We start from the raw sequence: 16,099 nt of genomic DNA on the forward strand, positions 1-16,099 counted from the left end.
AAACTCTTGCCCCTGACCCAGTTTGTGTGTGCTACCTAACCTCTGCCACTATCTGCTAGGTATATCTGACAATGACTTAGTGCCTCATTATTATAACTCTGAACCCTAGGACTATTCAGGTGACATAAATTCAACATCCAATGTTACTATTATTATTATATATTACTATTACTATTATCAAATAGCATTTAACTTTGCATACGCTGATAACTTTGAACTCATTATGAGGTAGGTCTAGATCCATAAGGTACATTACAAAGTCCCCAAATGACCTTACTGTGGGGTTGTTTCCCCTATAAGCTAGTTCCGCAGAAAGGATTATAATGTTTAAAACGTTCTATGAAACATCCTGTGCAGTGGGAGTTGATATCTGGAAGAAGAGATTGTAACTTCGTTTTATGAATAAGAATTTTCATATCTATTTCTAAAACTATGATCTAACCAAGAAGAGAGTCATCAGGTGGCCTAGTGAAAAACACCCCCTGTAGGGGAGATCAGGCCAACAGAGACTTGTATGAACGTGGTTTATTGACAGGGAAAGTCATGACACACTGCAGGGGAACTTAGTGAGAAAAGAACCCCAGAGCAGCTTCTTGGGATGCACCTATATGTAAGGTGCAAAAGGTTGAAGAAGAAGCACAGGAGGAGAACGAGGAGAGTGGGGAGTTTTGAGGTACCTGAAAACATGGAACGTTTCTAAATCTGAACCTCAAAGGTTCAGAGGAATGCACACTAATAAAAGGCCATTAATTTGGGGACTTGTAAGAGAGTGCCTGGGACAAAAGCCAGATTGCAAAAGAAGGGTCTGCTGATCGCTGATAAGGGTCTACTGTGCTGGGGCCACTTTTAAATACACAAACAGCAACTATTTCACACCCATGGCTCGCAACATTGCCTGTACATCCTAATCCCTGGGGAGCTTTTGGCAATATGAACACTTGGGGCCCCTTCAGACCAATCAAATCAGAACTTGGGGGAAGGAAGTCCGGGCAATATCATCATTTAGAAGCTTTTGAGTTCCCCTAATGAGCATCCAAAATTGAAAATCACTGTTGTAGAGGGGTCCACAAACTACAGCGCAGGCCCAAATCCAGCGTGCTGATGTTTTAATAAAGGAAGTTTATTGGAAAATAGCTCTGTCCGTAGGCATCTGGGATATTGTCAGTGGCTGCTTTCATGGGACAGTGGTAGAGCTGAATAGTTGGGATAAAGACCACACGGCCAACAAAGGAGAAACTATTAACTACTTGGTCTTTAAAGAAAAAGTTTGCAGACCCTCAGTACAGAGCATGGTTTCTCAGCCTTGGCACTGTTGACATTTTTAATGGTGTAATTCTTTGTTGTGGGGGGTTGTTCTATGCATTTAGGAGGTTTAACAACATCCTTGGCCTTTATCCACTAGCTGCCAGTAGCACCATGATCTCACAGTCTGTGAGTTCGAGCCCCACGTCAGGCTCTGTGCCAACAGCACAGAGCCTACTTGGGATTCTCTCTTTCTCTCTCTCTCTCTCTGCCCCTCCCCTGCTTTCACCCTCCCTCTCTCTGTCTCTCAAAATAAATAAATACACTTTAAAAACAAACTAACAAACAAACAAATAAATAAATAAAAGCAGCATATTTAAAATATGTTTCTCAAAAATAATTGTATGCAGTGGTTCTTCATAATAAAACACTAGCTAAGAGGGGTTTCACATTTTCCTGACCCTGAGTGATGTGACTATAAATTTCTTTGGTTTTCAGCGTCTCGTGGATCCACAAATTAAGCCATATTTTTCTCTTTTTCATAACATCATCATGCACTGTGGATGGTAAGGTAGCAGTTTCTGGAGTAGTCTCATGTACAGATTAGTGAATTCCCTCTTCCTTTTTCTGGATGTACAATATTGTTGATTTATTAACATTGTGCTTACAGCCAACAGCCCTGCAACTCCTGCCCAAACAAAGCTTATCTAACATACGTGCTTTCTGCATAAGGCACAGCACGGTTTTGTGCTTAGGAGCACTAACCAGCATTTCAACACTACACCTGGAGACATTTTAAACAGCAAAATCACCAACAAAAAGCCCAAAAATGCAAAAAATGCGGCAACAAATAGACCACAAAAAGGACACTGTTTACGTATGAGAGCCAAAACAAGAAGGTAGAGCATTGCCTTGTTCTGTCTCAAATAAAAGCATGCATGACAGGAGACTCAAACTTTTTGCTTCTCTGTGCATGTCCACAAATGACCACAAAAACACCACAGGTGTTGATTGTAAAATTACAAATAAATTTTAGTGGGTAGATTAAATAATAATGAGGATCAATTATATAGGAGATCGACACTAAACTACCAGAGTATAAACCCAATATGGACAAGGACCATGGTTTACTTATCCTTATATGTCAAGTGCCTAACACACACTAATGTTCAACACATATTCATCTACTAAATTAATGAACACTAGAAACAGAAAGCATTGTAATATGCTTGTAGGTTTTTTTTTCTTTAAGCAATTCTTAGCTATAACATGAAGAATAGGGAGAATTTACAAATGATCTAGTGGTTTTTGCTGACTAGTCCAATGTCACCTGAAGAAGTTTGAAACTTGACAAGTGGTTACCCAAATGTGGAGGACACAGATGAAACTTGGCGATAACACCATGGGACGAGTAGAGAGGCTGACAAGGATGAAGTTAAGGCAGTCTGCAGGTCCCCTTAAACTAATGGAAGTTTGGAACATGGATCTCCCTCCATCCTGACTTCTGTTAACTGGATCAGGTCGTGCCAGCTTTAGACATCTCGAGGAAGTCATAGTTGCCTCTGTGACTCTTCCTGACAGTTAACAGATTTGTTCCGTAAAGAGTAAATTCCTTCTTCATGTTTGCATACCATCTAGGAGTTCTGTGTTGTCTGGAATTTCTATGAAGAATTCCTCTTCTTAGGGGCGTCTGGGTGGCTCTAGTCGGTTAAGCATCTGACTCTTGATCTCAGCTCAGGTCTTGATCTCAGGGTTGTGACTTCAAGTCCCACGTTGGGTTCTGTGCTGGGTATGAAGCCTACTTAAACAAAACCAAAACAAGGAAACCCCAAAATTCCTGCTCTCTTGGTAATCATTTCCAAACACCACGATTTTTACGAATGTCCAAGATCAGTATAAAGAATCCCAGCAATGAGGTCTTGGATTTCAAAATTAGCATAAGTGGGACACCTGTGTGGCTCAGTTGGTTAAGCATCAGACTCTTGATTTCAGCTCAGGTCATGATCTTACGGTTTGTGAGTTTGAGCCCTGTGTAGGCCTCTGTGCTGACAGCGTGGAGCCTGCTTGGTATTCTCTCTCTCTCTCTCTCTCTCTCTCTCTCTCCCTTTCTCTCTGCCCCTCCCCAGCTAGCATGCATGTGCTGGAATTTTCTCTCTCTCTCAAAACAAATAAACTTTAAAAAATAAAGATAAGATAAAATGAGCATAACAGCTAACATATATAGTGCTTATTATTTATCAGGTCTCTCAGTGATATATACATATTATATGTAGAACGTATTAATACTTATAATTCATAATATTCATATAATATGAATAAATATATTCACAAACAATTTGATAGTGACACTAGCTTATGAGTAAGAACAGTTATTATCTTCTCCATTTTATAAGGAGGAAACAGAGGTACACCGAGGTTAAGTACTTGTCCAGAGTCACACAGCAATTAAATGAGAGAGCAAGGTTTCAAATCTAAGTTCATCTCTTGACTCCCACCCACTGAGCCACCTGCAAATGTAAAGAGACTCCACTGTAGTTTGATATGATCAGCAAATATATCTATGGCTACATTTTCTGAGAACTAGAGTTCTGCAGAACTATTATTCACTTAGTAATATTTGTTGAACATACATCTACCGAACACTAGTAAAAAACAAAATTTCATTGCACTTGAGGAGTTTGTAAGTTTTCACCAGAGCCTGATAAGAAAGATATCTTGCTTTCTGCTTTGTTTTTATTTTATTTTATTCTTAGATTCAGACTGTTGTCTTCCTTTTTTTTTGTTTTTGATGTAACTTGCCTCAAAATTAGTTATAATATAAAAAATAAAATCATGTCTTTGTCATGGGGACAAATTCATGGAGGAAGATTAAGACAACCTGTCAGAGTGATATACCATTGTCATCGGTATGAAAATATGATCCTAGAAAGTCCAGAAGACAGCATGAATGGGAGAAAACCATTGTTTCAACTAAGACATACTCTATTTTACGACACATAGACTAAGATGATTTAAAGGCAAGAATAGCTTTATACAGTGACTGCCAGAGCAACCTTGAAAACATACTGTTTTTCCCATAACAAAATTAATCATGTACAGAATGGCTGGATCTGATAGAGAATTCTTATCTAGCCCTTGTGGCTGCATATCAGCCTCAGAGCCAAAAAAGAAGACTGGATGAGGGAGGCACATGCACTCTTGTTTACATTCTTCAATATAGAAATCTTCTAACAAGAAGAAAGTGAGGAAACCGAGCCTGTCAGAATGTTGATATCAGAGGAAAACAATCGATCTATTTTTATAGGATAAATTTATTAAATAAACTAACCAAAACTACAGCAATAAAACATGATACTTCAGGAAATCATGTCCTTTACCTAAGAAAGATTCCCATGCAATGCCAAACAAGCAGTTTGGGCTGCACAGAAAACAAAAGCAGAGAGGTTGATCAGGTACAACTTAAAGTAACCACTTCTAGCCTCGATTAACCCCTTGTCCTCTTTTTTTATTTTTATTTTTTTCATTCGTAGAGAGAGAATGAGAGCACAACTGGGGGGAAGGAGGGAGAGAGAGAGAGAGAGAGAGAGAGAGAGAGAGAGAGAGAGAGAGAGAGAATACCAAGCAGGCTCCACACTCAGCACAGAGCCCAACAGGGACTTGATCCCATAGCCCTGGGATCATGACCTGAGCCAAAATCAAGAGTCGGATCCTCAACTGACTGAGCCACACAGGCACCCTTAATCTTTGTCCTTTTAAGTCTCCTCAAAATCTTCAGTTTCCTAGCATTTAAAAGAATTACATAAAAGCTGATGGGACACAATTAGCAAAATACCAACAGAATGGGAAATAGTGTTTTTTTTCTGCAAAGCAATCTAACCCATTGAGCAAAAATAAAACTGTATTTTGTAACTGGAAGGAGGTAGAGTGGTCTTCAATATCATGTATCTGAAATATAATCTTGCTCATATATAATCTTGTTTAAATATAATGTAATCATGGGGCACCTGGGTGGCTCAGTCATTTGCACAATGGACTTCAGCTCAGGTCATGATCTCGTGGTCTGTGAGTTCACAGCCGGTGTTGGGCTCTGTGCTGACAGCTCAGAGCCTGGAGCCTGCTTCAGATTCTGCGTCTCCTTCTCTCTCTGCCCCTCCCCCACCTGCTCCCTGTCTCTCCCTCTCAAAAATAAATAAACATTAAAAAAAAAATTTTAAAATAGGACAGAGTCTCATCTGTCTGGGCTAGTTGGGTGTGGTCCCGACTGGAGACCGGAGGATGAACTAGAATAGACGACCGCACTCTGTCCCTGACGTCCTGGGGACACTATGATTCTAGAAATGCCTGGACTCGGCACTGTCAGAATAAATGACTGGCAAACTCTTCTGAATTTTTATTGAACTATGAGGGCTCAATAAGTAAACACATCCTTCATTCCCATAGGTTTCTGTAACTGAAAACACCTAGAATGTATGGGCAGCCTCGTTTTACCCACTCAATGTAATAGAAATGGTGATGCTAGAAAGGATCCCAGAAATTAGTCAGCCTTAGGCAGACCTTCACAAAAATGGGTAACTCTTAATTTTAGGAAATTGAATCCCTGGGGATTCAGGGAAGTGTACTATTTAAAGGAATTCTATATTGAATCCTTTCATTAAGAAAATATTCACCCTCGGTTTTGCTTTTTTTTTTTTTTTTGTCCACAATTCTGGGTTTCCTAAAGTGAGGTGTAGTTGTAGAGTGCTGTCTTAATTTTCACTACTACGTTAAGAATTTTTTTAAGTTTTTTAAAATGTTTATTCATTTTTGAGAGAGAGAAACAACACAAGTGGGGGAAAGGCAGAGAGAGAGAGGGAGACACAGAATCCGAAGCAGGCACCAGGCTCTGAACTGTCAGCACAGAGCCCAATGTGGGGCTCAAACTCATGAACCAGGGGATCATGACCTGAGCTGAAGTCGGACGTTTAACCCACGGAGCCGCCCAGGCACCCCTACATTAAGAATTTTTTTAATCACTGAATATTTACTGACTGTACTGTTGTGTAGCTATTAAAATTATAACTGTAAAAACTATACAACCTGGGAAAGTATAAATGAAATAGTATATGAGAAAGATAGAACTTGAAATTGTACATTTGCTGGTTATAAATATATAAAAATCTTAATTATACCAGAATTAAGATTAGAAGCAGCTTTTACAAGATAAGGGCAGAGAAATTTACATAAATGTGCCTAATGATTTCAAAATTAATTTAAATTTAATTAACTGCACCATCCGTGTCTTCTGTTGGCTCTTTGCTTTATGTGAAATAAGGAGGCATACTTCACTAAGAACTCAGTTCAAATTCTGGTTCCTTCACTCTGAAGCCTTAGGCAAGATGTAACCTCACACAATCTTTGTCTTCTCATCTGAAAATGCAAAGATAGTAACCTACAAAGCAGGGCGATTGAGAAGATTAAGTGAGATAACATTTAATAAGTGGCATTGTGCAAGAGCTATCAATGTAAAAGATTTATGGAAGTCAAATGTAAGCCTGATCTCCAGGAAGTCAACTAGAAAATAGATGTTTAGCAGGCTGGATCCTAGTGGGGTAGGGGTGCCCTGACCCAGCCAAACTTTGCCCATTCCCACCAATGCCATTTAGGCCCTAGGCAATCTAGTCTTCCTGCACAGCTTTCATTAAGGGTGTCAACCCCAACCTTTGAGCACATAAGAGTCCCATCTTTCAAAGTGTTGGAATATCCTGATGATTCCTCAGCGGTAAACACTACTGCCCTATAATCACATTATCCAGGAGTCTAACTTACTTCCTTTTAGACATCAGGGAGTAGGTATTGGTCTTCTGAATGTTAGATTAGATTTCTTCCTCCCTCAAGGCCAGACATCTCCTGAATACAAGGAAATCCTTCTAAAACATCTTGACAGCACAGGACTGCTCACATTTCATTATCGTTGCTATGTCAATCACGATATATACCAAACACAGAGTCCTGACAAAGATTGGACAGCTTACAATCACTGCATTCTGCATTGCACATACAGGAAATGGAAATGACTAAGTTTCATGTGAGCTGGAATTTAGTCCACTAGACAGATTTACAGTCTTGCTTATGGTTGCAGTACCCATTAAAGTGGGAAAGTCCATGCAATCCTAGAAAGATAATCTGATGGAAAGTAATGTCCCCTAAAAGTATAGGTGAACAACTTAGTGTCGGTCTAATTGAAAGCTACCCCACTGGGATAAATTGAGATCCCTAATGTTATTCAATATTCTTTATCAGTGATGAAATGGAATTGGGAGAATTCTCAGTTCTGGTTATGATATCAAATATGACAAGGTTATCAACACTTAAAAAAATATAAGAAGATAATTGAAGGCATTCTTTATAAATTAGAGATATGTGTAAACAGAATTTTGGTGGAAAAATGCAAAGGCAACATTAACATGTGCCCTGAAATTAAAATACCCTCTGCTAATATAATAAGAGAAATTATTATCTAGACATAAACATCAATAAAAGAGTTTGAGATTCCAATAGAACACATATTGAAGATATACTAATAATTCAATTGTGGATTTGTCTTGTTTCTTCTTATAATAGAACACGATACTATCTTAAAAGAAGGGTAAACTGTAAAACTTGGTAGAGCCCATACTTTATTGAGCATGAGACAGTGCTTTATTAGACCATCCAATTGAATCATGATGTAGTAAATTATTGGAGACCTAGAAAATGCATCTAAATATTAGAAAATATTTAAAGAGAAGATGATAGGCCCGAGATTATTTAGTCAATAGCAAAGATGCCTCAGTTATCACAGAGCACTGACTAAACATTATTCACCTTCCACAGGGCAGGATATGATTTCTTAATGTTAAAAATTGCAATTTAAGCATCTAGAAGGAAGTGATTTCTTGATAATAAAAATGACTGTATTCTTGAATAAGTTTTTGAAGGAAGTTCTGTGACCCTACAAAATCTATAGGTCAGTGACAAATAGGAAGCTGTGCCTAATGTGAGCTAGTTTGATGCTCATGAGATTCAAACTGTTAGACCAGAGCATGTCTAGAGGACTTAGCCAAGTCCTATGTGTCATTAACATTTTGACTTACTTTCTGCTTTCAGTCTGCTTCTCTCTTTTCTGTACAGGCTTTCCTTAGGTAATGTCATCCCCAATCTTGGTTTTGACTACGAGCCATATAGAGTGCTGATCGCAAGCTTACCTCCAACTCTGACCTCTCCTCTTAACTTCAGACCCATGGATACAAATGAATACCTGCTGGGGCACCTGGGTGGCTCAGTTGGGCAAGCCTCTGTCTTCTGTGCAGGTCATGATCTCATGGTTCATGGGTTTAAGCCCTGCGTCAGGCTCTGTGTTGACAGCTCAGAGCCTGGAGCCTGCTTCAGGTTCTGTGTCTCCCTCTCTCTCTGTCCCTCCTCTGTTCATGCTCTGTCTCTCTCTCAAAAATAAATAAATAAATAAATAAATAAATAAATAAATAAATAAATAAATAGCTGCTGGACACATTCACTCGCACCATTCACTGGCACCTCAAAATCAGCACTTCCCCAAACAATTATTTTTTATAACAGCACTATTCAAGATTGCCAAAAGATGGAAACAACCCGAGTGTCCGTCAATAGATGAATAGATGAACAAATTGTGGTATAAACATAAAATGGAATATTGTTCAGCCATGAAAAAAGAAACACTGATACATGCTACAATGTGCTCAAAAACATGCTTAGTGAAAGAAGCCAAACAAAAAAAATCATATGTTGTCTGATTCCATTTATATGAAATGTACAGAAATGTCAAATCTACAGAAACAGAAATTGTTAGTTGACAGAGGCTGGGAAGAGAATGGGAGTAGGATTGATCGTTTAATGGGTAATTTTCAGATTTAACTTTCATGTAGCATACAATATTTATTATATGAGTAAGTAGAGTAGATAATAAGAATATGTTCATTTGAACTTTCTACATGCATCATGGTACATAATGCATGTTGTATGTAGTAGTCAGACTCCAAAATGGCCTCCAACAATCTTCACTCCTGGTAGTCACATCTTTTGTAGTCAGTCCCTTGCCACACTGTAACTAATAAAACATGGCAGGGTTCATAGTATGTCGCTTCTGAGATTGGGTTATAAAAGATACTATAGCTTCTGTCTTGGTTGATTGTTCTCTCTGGCTCATGCGCTAGCTCTCTGTGTGTGTGTGTGTGTATATAGACACACACAGCTGTCACGTTCTGAGCAGCCCTATAGAGAGGCTCAGATGGAGATTAACTGAAGATGCAGCCAACAGCCACGAGTGAGTTTAGAAATGGATCCTCCAGCCCCAGTCAAACCTTCAGGTGACTACAGTCCCACTTGATAGCTAAATCTTACGAGAGACCTTGAGCCAGAATCATCCAGATAAGCCACTCCCAAACTCTTGACCCTCAGAAACCATGTGAGATAATGAATATTTGTTATTTAAGTTGCAAACTTTGCAGTAATTTGTTAAGCAGCAACAAATAACTAATACAGAAACCATTAAAACTCGACAGAAACCATTGGCAATTATTTGGAACTTAGACCAATGAAAGATTTTTTCAGGGAGGAGTGTTTTATCACTAACTTTGTTTAGTGACAAAAGGGTGCCTAGTGATAATATAAAACATGCTGACGTTAGTTAGCTTTCTTATTGCTTTGAAATTCTCCACAGCTATTGCATCCGCTTATTGCCTGTACCCAGAATGAAATGCTCCCAACTGCTCTCATATATCCTGGCTTAGCTTAGCCACTGTCATCCTTCTCTGGAATAACTGGAGTTTCTGATTCTAGCCTCACCCATCCACATTGAATGTATCTACCACAGTGATAGCAGTGTAATCTTTCTAATCTTAAATCTGACCTTATAGCTCAGATTGTAATTCAGGGTGTATAAAGCCCTTTAATAACTCTCTTGTGGCTACAGAATAAACCTCAGATGATTCACAAAACTCTTCATTTCTGCCTATGCAGAAAATACTGTAAAATTTCACTTATTACACAGTAGTATTCTAACTAGGTTGTCATGATCTGGCCCTCACTTAAGCCCCTCTAACCTCAATCCCTACTCACTTCTGCATGTACTGGTAGTTGTAAGTCATGATGAAAGATGTGTTGTTCATTAACTATACATATACTCTTCTGCACATGCTGATCTTTTGCTTGGAATTTTCTAGTTCTCCTCCAGCTCTATCCCTACTCCATTCTAATTGTATCCCTATTTACTCGGTAAATTCTCCCCCCCCCCCCCCATAAACTATAGCTAAAAATGTCTCTTCTTAGAGACGTTTCCCTGGACTTCCTTAGTCCAAATAATGTGCTTCGTCATATTCTATAGCAATCATGTATTTCCATGTCTGTTTTCTCTACTAGACTGAGAACCACTCAAGGACAGGAACAATATTTAATTTACCCTTAGTGCTCTGTTGACTAACAGTGTCAGCCACCTAGTGTGCATAAGATAAACAATGGAATGACTAAATATTGAAAATTAGAGCAACAACAGCAACAAAAACTATCCACTATCACAACATCCTAGCTCACATACTCCTGTAATTTTTACACAAGCATTCCCATATTTTTACATAAATTATCAATTTATAATCATAGTATTAACATGGTTCAACATTCTGAATTTGTTTTCGTTTTGGATAGCTTTTATTGCTACCTGTTCAAGTTCACTAATCTTTTCTTCTGCAGTGTCTGAGTTGCTATTAATCTTTTCAGGGACACCTTTCATCTCAGGCATTGTTTTTTATGAACAAGTAGAGGTCATAATTGCTAGTTAAATATACCTCATAGTATGGTTGTCAGCTAAACTATGCCCCTTCATGCCATAACACATAAATCATCTTTCCTTTCTTCCTTCTGTCCCGCCTTCTTTCTTTCCATCCTTCATCCTTCTTCATCAACCTGTTAAAGAGAAATTTCTCAACACAAGTTCCTTTTAAGTTTGAAGCAACATTCCAGTGTTTCTGGTGGTGATGTTGGTGGCAACATACGGCGGTAAAATATACTTTTATAGTGTTTAACCTGTGCCAGGCAGTATTCTAGCTCCCACTTGTATATTAACTCATTTAATCTCTCAACTACTTCATTTTACCCTTTCCCAGCTAGGGAGTGGAACAGCCACCTTTTAACCAAGGTAGTCTGACTCCAGAGTCTGTGCCCTTAGTAAAAATCTCAACCTGGAAGGATTTCAGTGAAGACCAAAGGAGGTAACTTATGTGAGAGGGTTTGTAAACTATAAAGTAATTATGATGTTAAAATAACTTCAAAATAATGGTGATGACAATGATGGTGATAAAGTCCAGATAAGACCACAGGAAGTCCTAGAAACAAAAAGAAAGCATTGCTGAGAATCCAGCTATAATTTCAATTTGGGAAATGTACAAGTGCTAAAGAAGCTGAAGATGATGTTTCCTTTACGTGTTCTTTCCTTCTTTCCTAGCTTTCTAATTCCACAGCAACATCAAGGAAATAGAATTACCAATGCCTTCCACCCTGGCTTGGCTAATAATCTACAATGCCACAGAACCCTGACCTAAAAGATAAAAATTGATGGAATTTATAGTGTTGGGTTTTTATTTTTATTGAATACTTCTATGTGATCTTGAAACACGTTACACCTTTTCATTTCAGGACCACATTGAAGAGTATTTTTGTGTGTGTATACACATATGTATCTGTATATATAATGTGTGTACACACACTGGTTAAATCTCAGCTTTGCTTTATCTCATTTCTAATTTTTTTTTTAAAAATCTCTAATATCTAAGAATTGAAATGACTAAATAGTTGTCTTCAATGTTGAGGAATATAATTTAAAAAAAAAGAAAGAAATGGGGGAAAAGCAAAAATTCTATCTTAACTGTAGACACTTCTGTAAAACTTCTGTCATTGGAGAAAATATTGGAAATATCCTCATTAAGGTATTTGGAGCACATGCACCTTTTCTTGACCTCTTCTGTGAAATCATGAAATCACAGCCTACCTCACACAGGCCTCTAAACATATTGCTTAACAGGTCAGGATATTTAAAAAATTGAAATTACAGTTGAAAGAAATAACCCTCAGTAGACATGTTTTGTTTGTTTGTTTGTTTGTTTGTTTTTGAGTAGTTCTTCTTTATGTTGATGTAAGAATCTTTGAGGTCTTATGTATAAGCACATATTTTTTTTTTTAGGTTTGAGTTATTCTTTAATAAAACGCTAATATTTTATGGTAGTCTATATCATTACACAATGATGGTTGCAAATTTGGATTTCTTTTAACAATACAACTATTCAAGGAGTAGACACATGTTTAATGAAATGATTCTGTTGGTCCTCTTAAAACATTAAAAAATTATCCTGTTAAATCATTTTTTTGTCAGAAGCATTTTATAAACCTGGAAAGCAAAGGCCCAAAAGTTAAAATCTGTCTATAGGAAATGTTGATCTGCATGAAACCCAAATGTCTAACAAATGTGGCTTGACAACTCCTGAGCTATAGAAAAGAAATCAGACAATAAAGTGAGAGCAATTTGTCTCCTTCCCATTCCACTGGCTTACACCCTTGACTCTTGAACATTTTAAAATATTTTGAGTTTTGATGTCATCAAAGGTTATAGTAATACTTATCAGCAATCTGTGAACAAACATACTGTTAAGATGAGCTAATGAGTGCAAATAATCGAGCCATGGTTCCTTAAGGGCAGGGTCCAGATCTTTACTTGCCTCTAGAGTTCATCAACAAATAGTCTCTTGCATACTGATTGTGCTTACTGAATGCTCATTGGATGAATTAATTAGTTACTAAATTATTTCATTTGTCCCTTGGTGGATATGATCATCTGACTTAGGTCAGTTAAAGTGAGAAAGAGGTGAAATCTTTATGGACCACCCTTTCCAAGCAGAGCTTTTTGGGGGAATGCACGTTCTTGATAGTCAACTGAGTCCTTAGTTCCATCACATTCTTAGATAGCAGCATCCAACTCCATGCATTACTTGCTAAATTTAGGACTTAGTAGTCTGCCATTATCAACATTAATAAATATTCACCGTAATGGAGTTTCCTCAACCGTGCCCATTTTTAGCTTTCATTAATACGTTTATCAAAAACAATTTTTAAATCATAAATCATGTGTACTGTTTGTCTATTTCACTTCTTGGAGGAATTTTTTCTAAAGTTAATACCTACTGTTTGAAATATATGTGTTCCTTTTATCTGTCCAAAATACGTTGGGCCAAAGAGGGGACGGGTGGATGGTTGTTGCTGTCATTCCTGCAAGTAACAAAATCGCTGAATGTCTAAATTGGAAAGGATCTTTGAGGACTTTAAAATATTCATTGGGGCGCCTGGGTGGCTTGGTCGGTTAAGCGTCCGACTTCGGCTCAGGTCATGATCTCACGGTCCATGAGTTCGAGCCCTGCGTCGGGCTCTGTGCTGACCGCTCAGAGCCTGGAAACTGTTTCATATTCTGTGTCTCCCTCTCTCTCTGCCCGTCCCCTGTTCATGCTCTGTCTCTCTCTGTCTCAAAAATAAATAAACATTAAAAAAAAAAATTAAAAAAAAAATATTCACTACTACAAATTCTGGAGGATTCCTAGTGTTGAAACACTTCTCCATGTGCCTCCAATGGATTTGCACGTTGATCAGATAATTAGATAATTGGTGCTTGGAGAGAGGCTCAGACTGGGTTCCATAGGATGGGCATTTGATCCAACATGATGGGAGGAAGTTGTGAGAGGGCTGAGTCATAAGGAAAAGAATAGAGTGGACCAGGTGAAGAAAGGTGAAAGGTATGGTTGGCAGACGGATCAGAAAAAACTGAAGTAACACAACAATACAATGTGAGTTGAAAGGAGCAGGCATGGAGGGGAGGAAAGAACTACAAGCCAACAAGTAATATAGTGGAAGGAGATGAATCTGGAAAAATGGGAAGGGCCTGGTCAAGAAAGGAGTTGTGAGCTGTGATAAAAAGTGTGAACTGAACAGTGCTTCCCAAACTCTGGTGGGAGATACAGGACACATTCTGAGAAATTTTTAATTTGTGTTTTGTTTTGATGAAAAAAAGTTAAAAAAAAATTTTTTTTAATGTTTATTTTTGACAGGGAGAGTGAGACAGAGCGTGAGCAGGGGAGGGCCAGAGAGAGGGAGACACAGAATCGGAAGCAGGCTCCAGGCTCTGAGCTGTCAGCACAGAGTCAGATGCGGGGCTTGAACTCACAGACCACAAGATCATGACCTGAGCCGACATGAAGTCAGATGCCTAACCGACTGAGCCACCCAGGCACCCCTGATGAAAAAATATTTTTAAAGAATATTCCACTTAGAAAGATAATAAGATTTTAGTTTCTTAGGGCAGGGGTCTACAAAACAAGGTCTAAAGCCACATATCTAAGAAATAGCAAGCTAGAAGATTTATACTGAACCTCTTAAAGACTGTAAAACAATTCCTTATTCATGACAAAATTCTATTGTAGAGTAAAACCACTGGTTCCCTTGAATATACATTCTTATTTGTTTAACCCACTCAGACTTCTAACATATATGTCAGTCATACTTTCACCTTGCAAAAACTGGCCTTTCTGTTTTAATATTCAGTAAATGTATTACAGACATCACCTAGTTATCTAGTGTGGAAGCAAGAGAACTCACAGTCAGTAATTCTCCAAGTTCTGTGTGAAGTCTTTCTAAAAATTCTAAATCCCGTTTCCAATTTGCTGATGTTCTACTACAGGGGGGTTTGTTGCAAAATTTCTAATTTTATCCTTCAATTATTTCAATACTCAGGCAGATGGCATGAGAACAAAGGCATTAATGAATGCTAACTTGTTTGGTCCACTTCTGATTAAGTATAATAAAAAAATGTTTACCCTTGGTTATAAGTGAAACCAGATTAGAGATCTTGGATGGGATAATTGGTGGTTCAATGTCTTTAACTTGCTGCTGCTTCTGCAGGGACACAGTCCCCCATCTTGCACTTCATACAAGCTTCTTATGGCTGACACATCATTCTCTTCCAGCATGTCTCCTTGAAGAGATTTTCCCCGACAACTCTACTTAAAATTTCTAACCCAACTGCCACAAAGTTGCTCTCCTCTCATTATACTTTCTTCATAGAGCTTACCACAGTTTAATGTTGTTTCATTTGTGTCTCTCTCACTAGATGGTAAGCTCTGTGCAGGCAAACACCAAGTAAACTACATCCCCAATGGTATCTATGCGTGTCCTGAATATAGAGTATACTTCTTAAATGTTAGCGAAGGTGTAAATGTACAGCTTCTCTTGGGGAACATCACTCAATGGCTCATGCTCTCCTAAGGGTCATCTTGGCATCAAATTCATTAAGAATCTTTCATGAGCTCCTTCTACCAAACGTGATAAGTATGAAGAACACATTTTAAAGAATTTGTTATTATTTAAAATTTTTTTTCTCAGCAAGCTGACATGGGTTTATTAGAGAAATAGCTGACCCAGGCTTGGACACAAACTATACAAAAGCCTGGGACAATTTTATCATGCTAGAAAGCAAAAAAAAAAAATTGATCAGACTATTGGGATCTGGTAATAATAATAATAATAATAATAATAATAATAATAAAAGACATAGGAGTCAATTCAAAGAGTCTTCCATTGACCAAAGATGGGGCAATTTAAGCACCAATAAGAATAATGACTGTGATTGATTGAAATAAAGAAAACATATAAAAAGCTGTAAGTTCAGAATATTACTTAAAATTGGTTAGGTTTGGAGTTTCCTATGGCATCAATTCATTATTCTCAAAACTGGTAAGTAGGAAGAAGGAAGTATCTTGCTTTGCCTGTGCTAATT

Source organism: Panthera pardus, unplaced genomic scaffold (assembly GCF_024362965.1).
Source record: "Panthera pardus isolate Hobbes unplaced genomic scaffold, ASM2436296v1 HiC_scaffold_10, whole genome shotgun sequence".
NCBI classification, from domain to species: domain Eukaryota; kingdom Metazoa; phylum Chordata; class Mammalia; order Carnivora; family Felidae; genus Panthera; species Panthera pardus.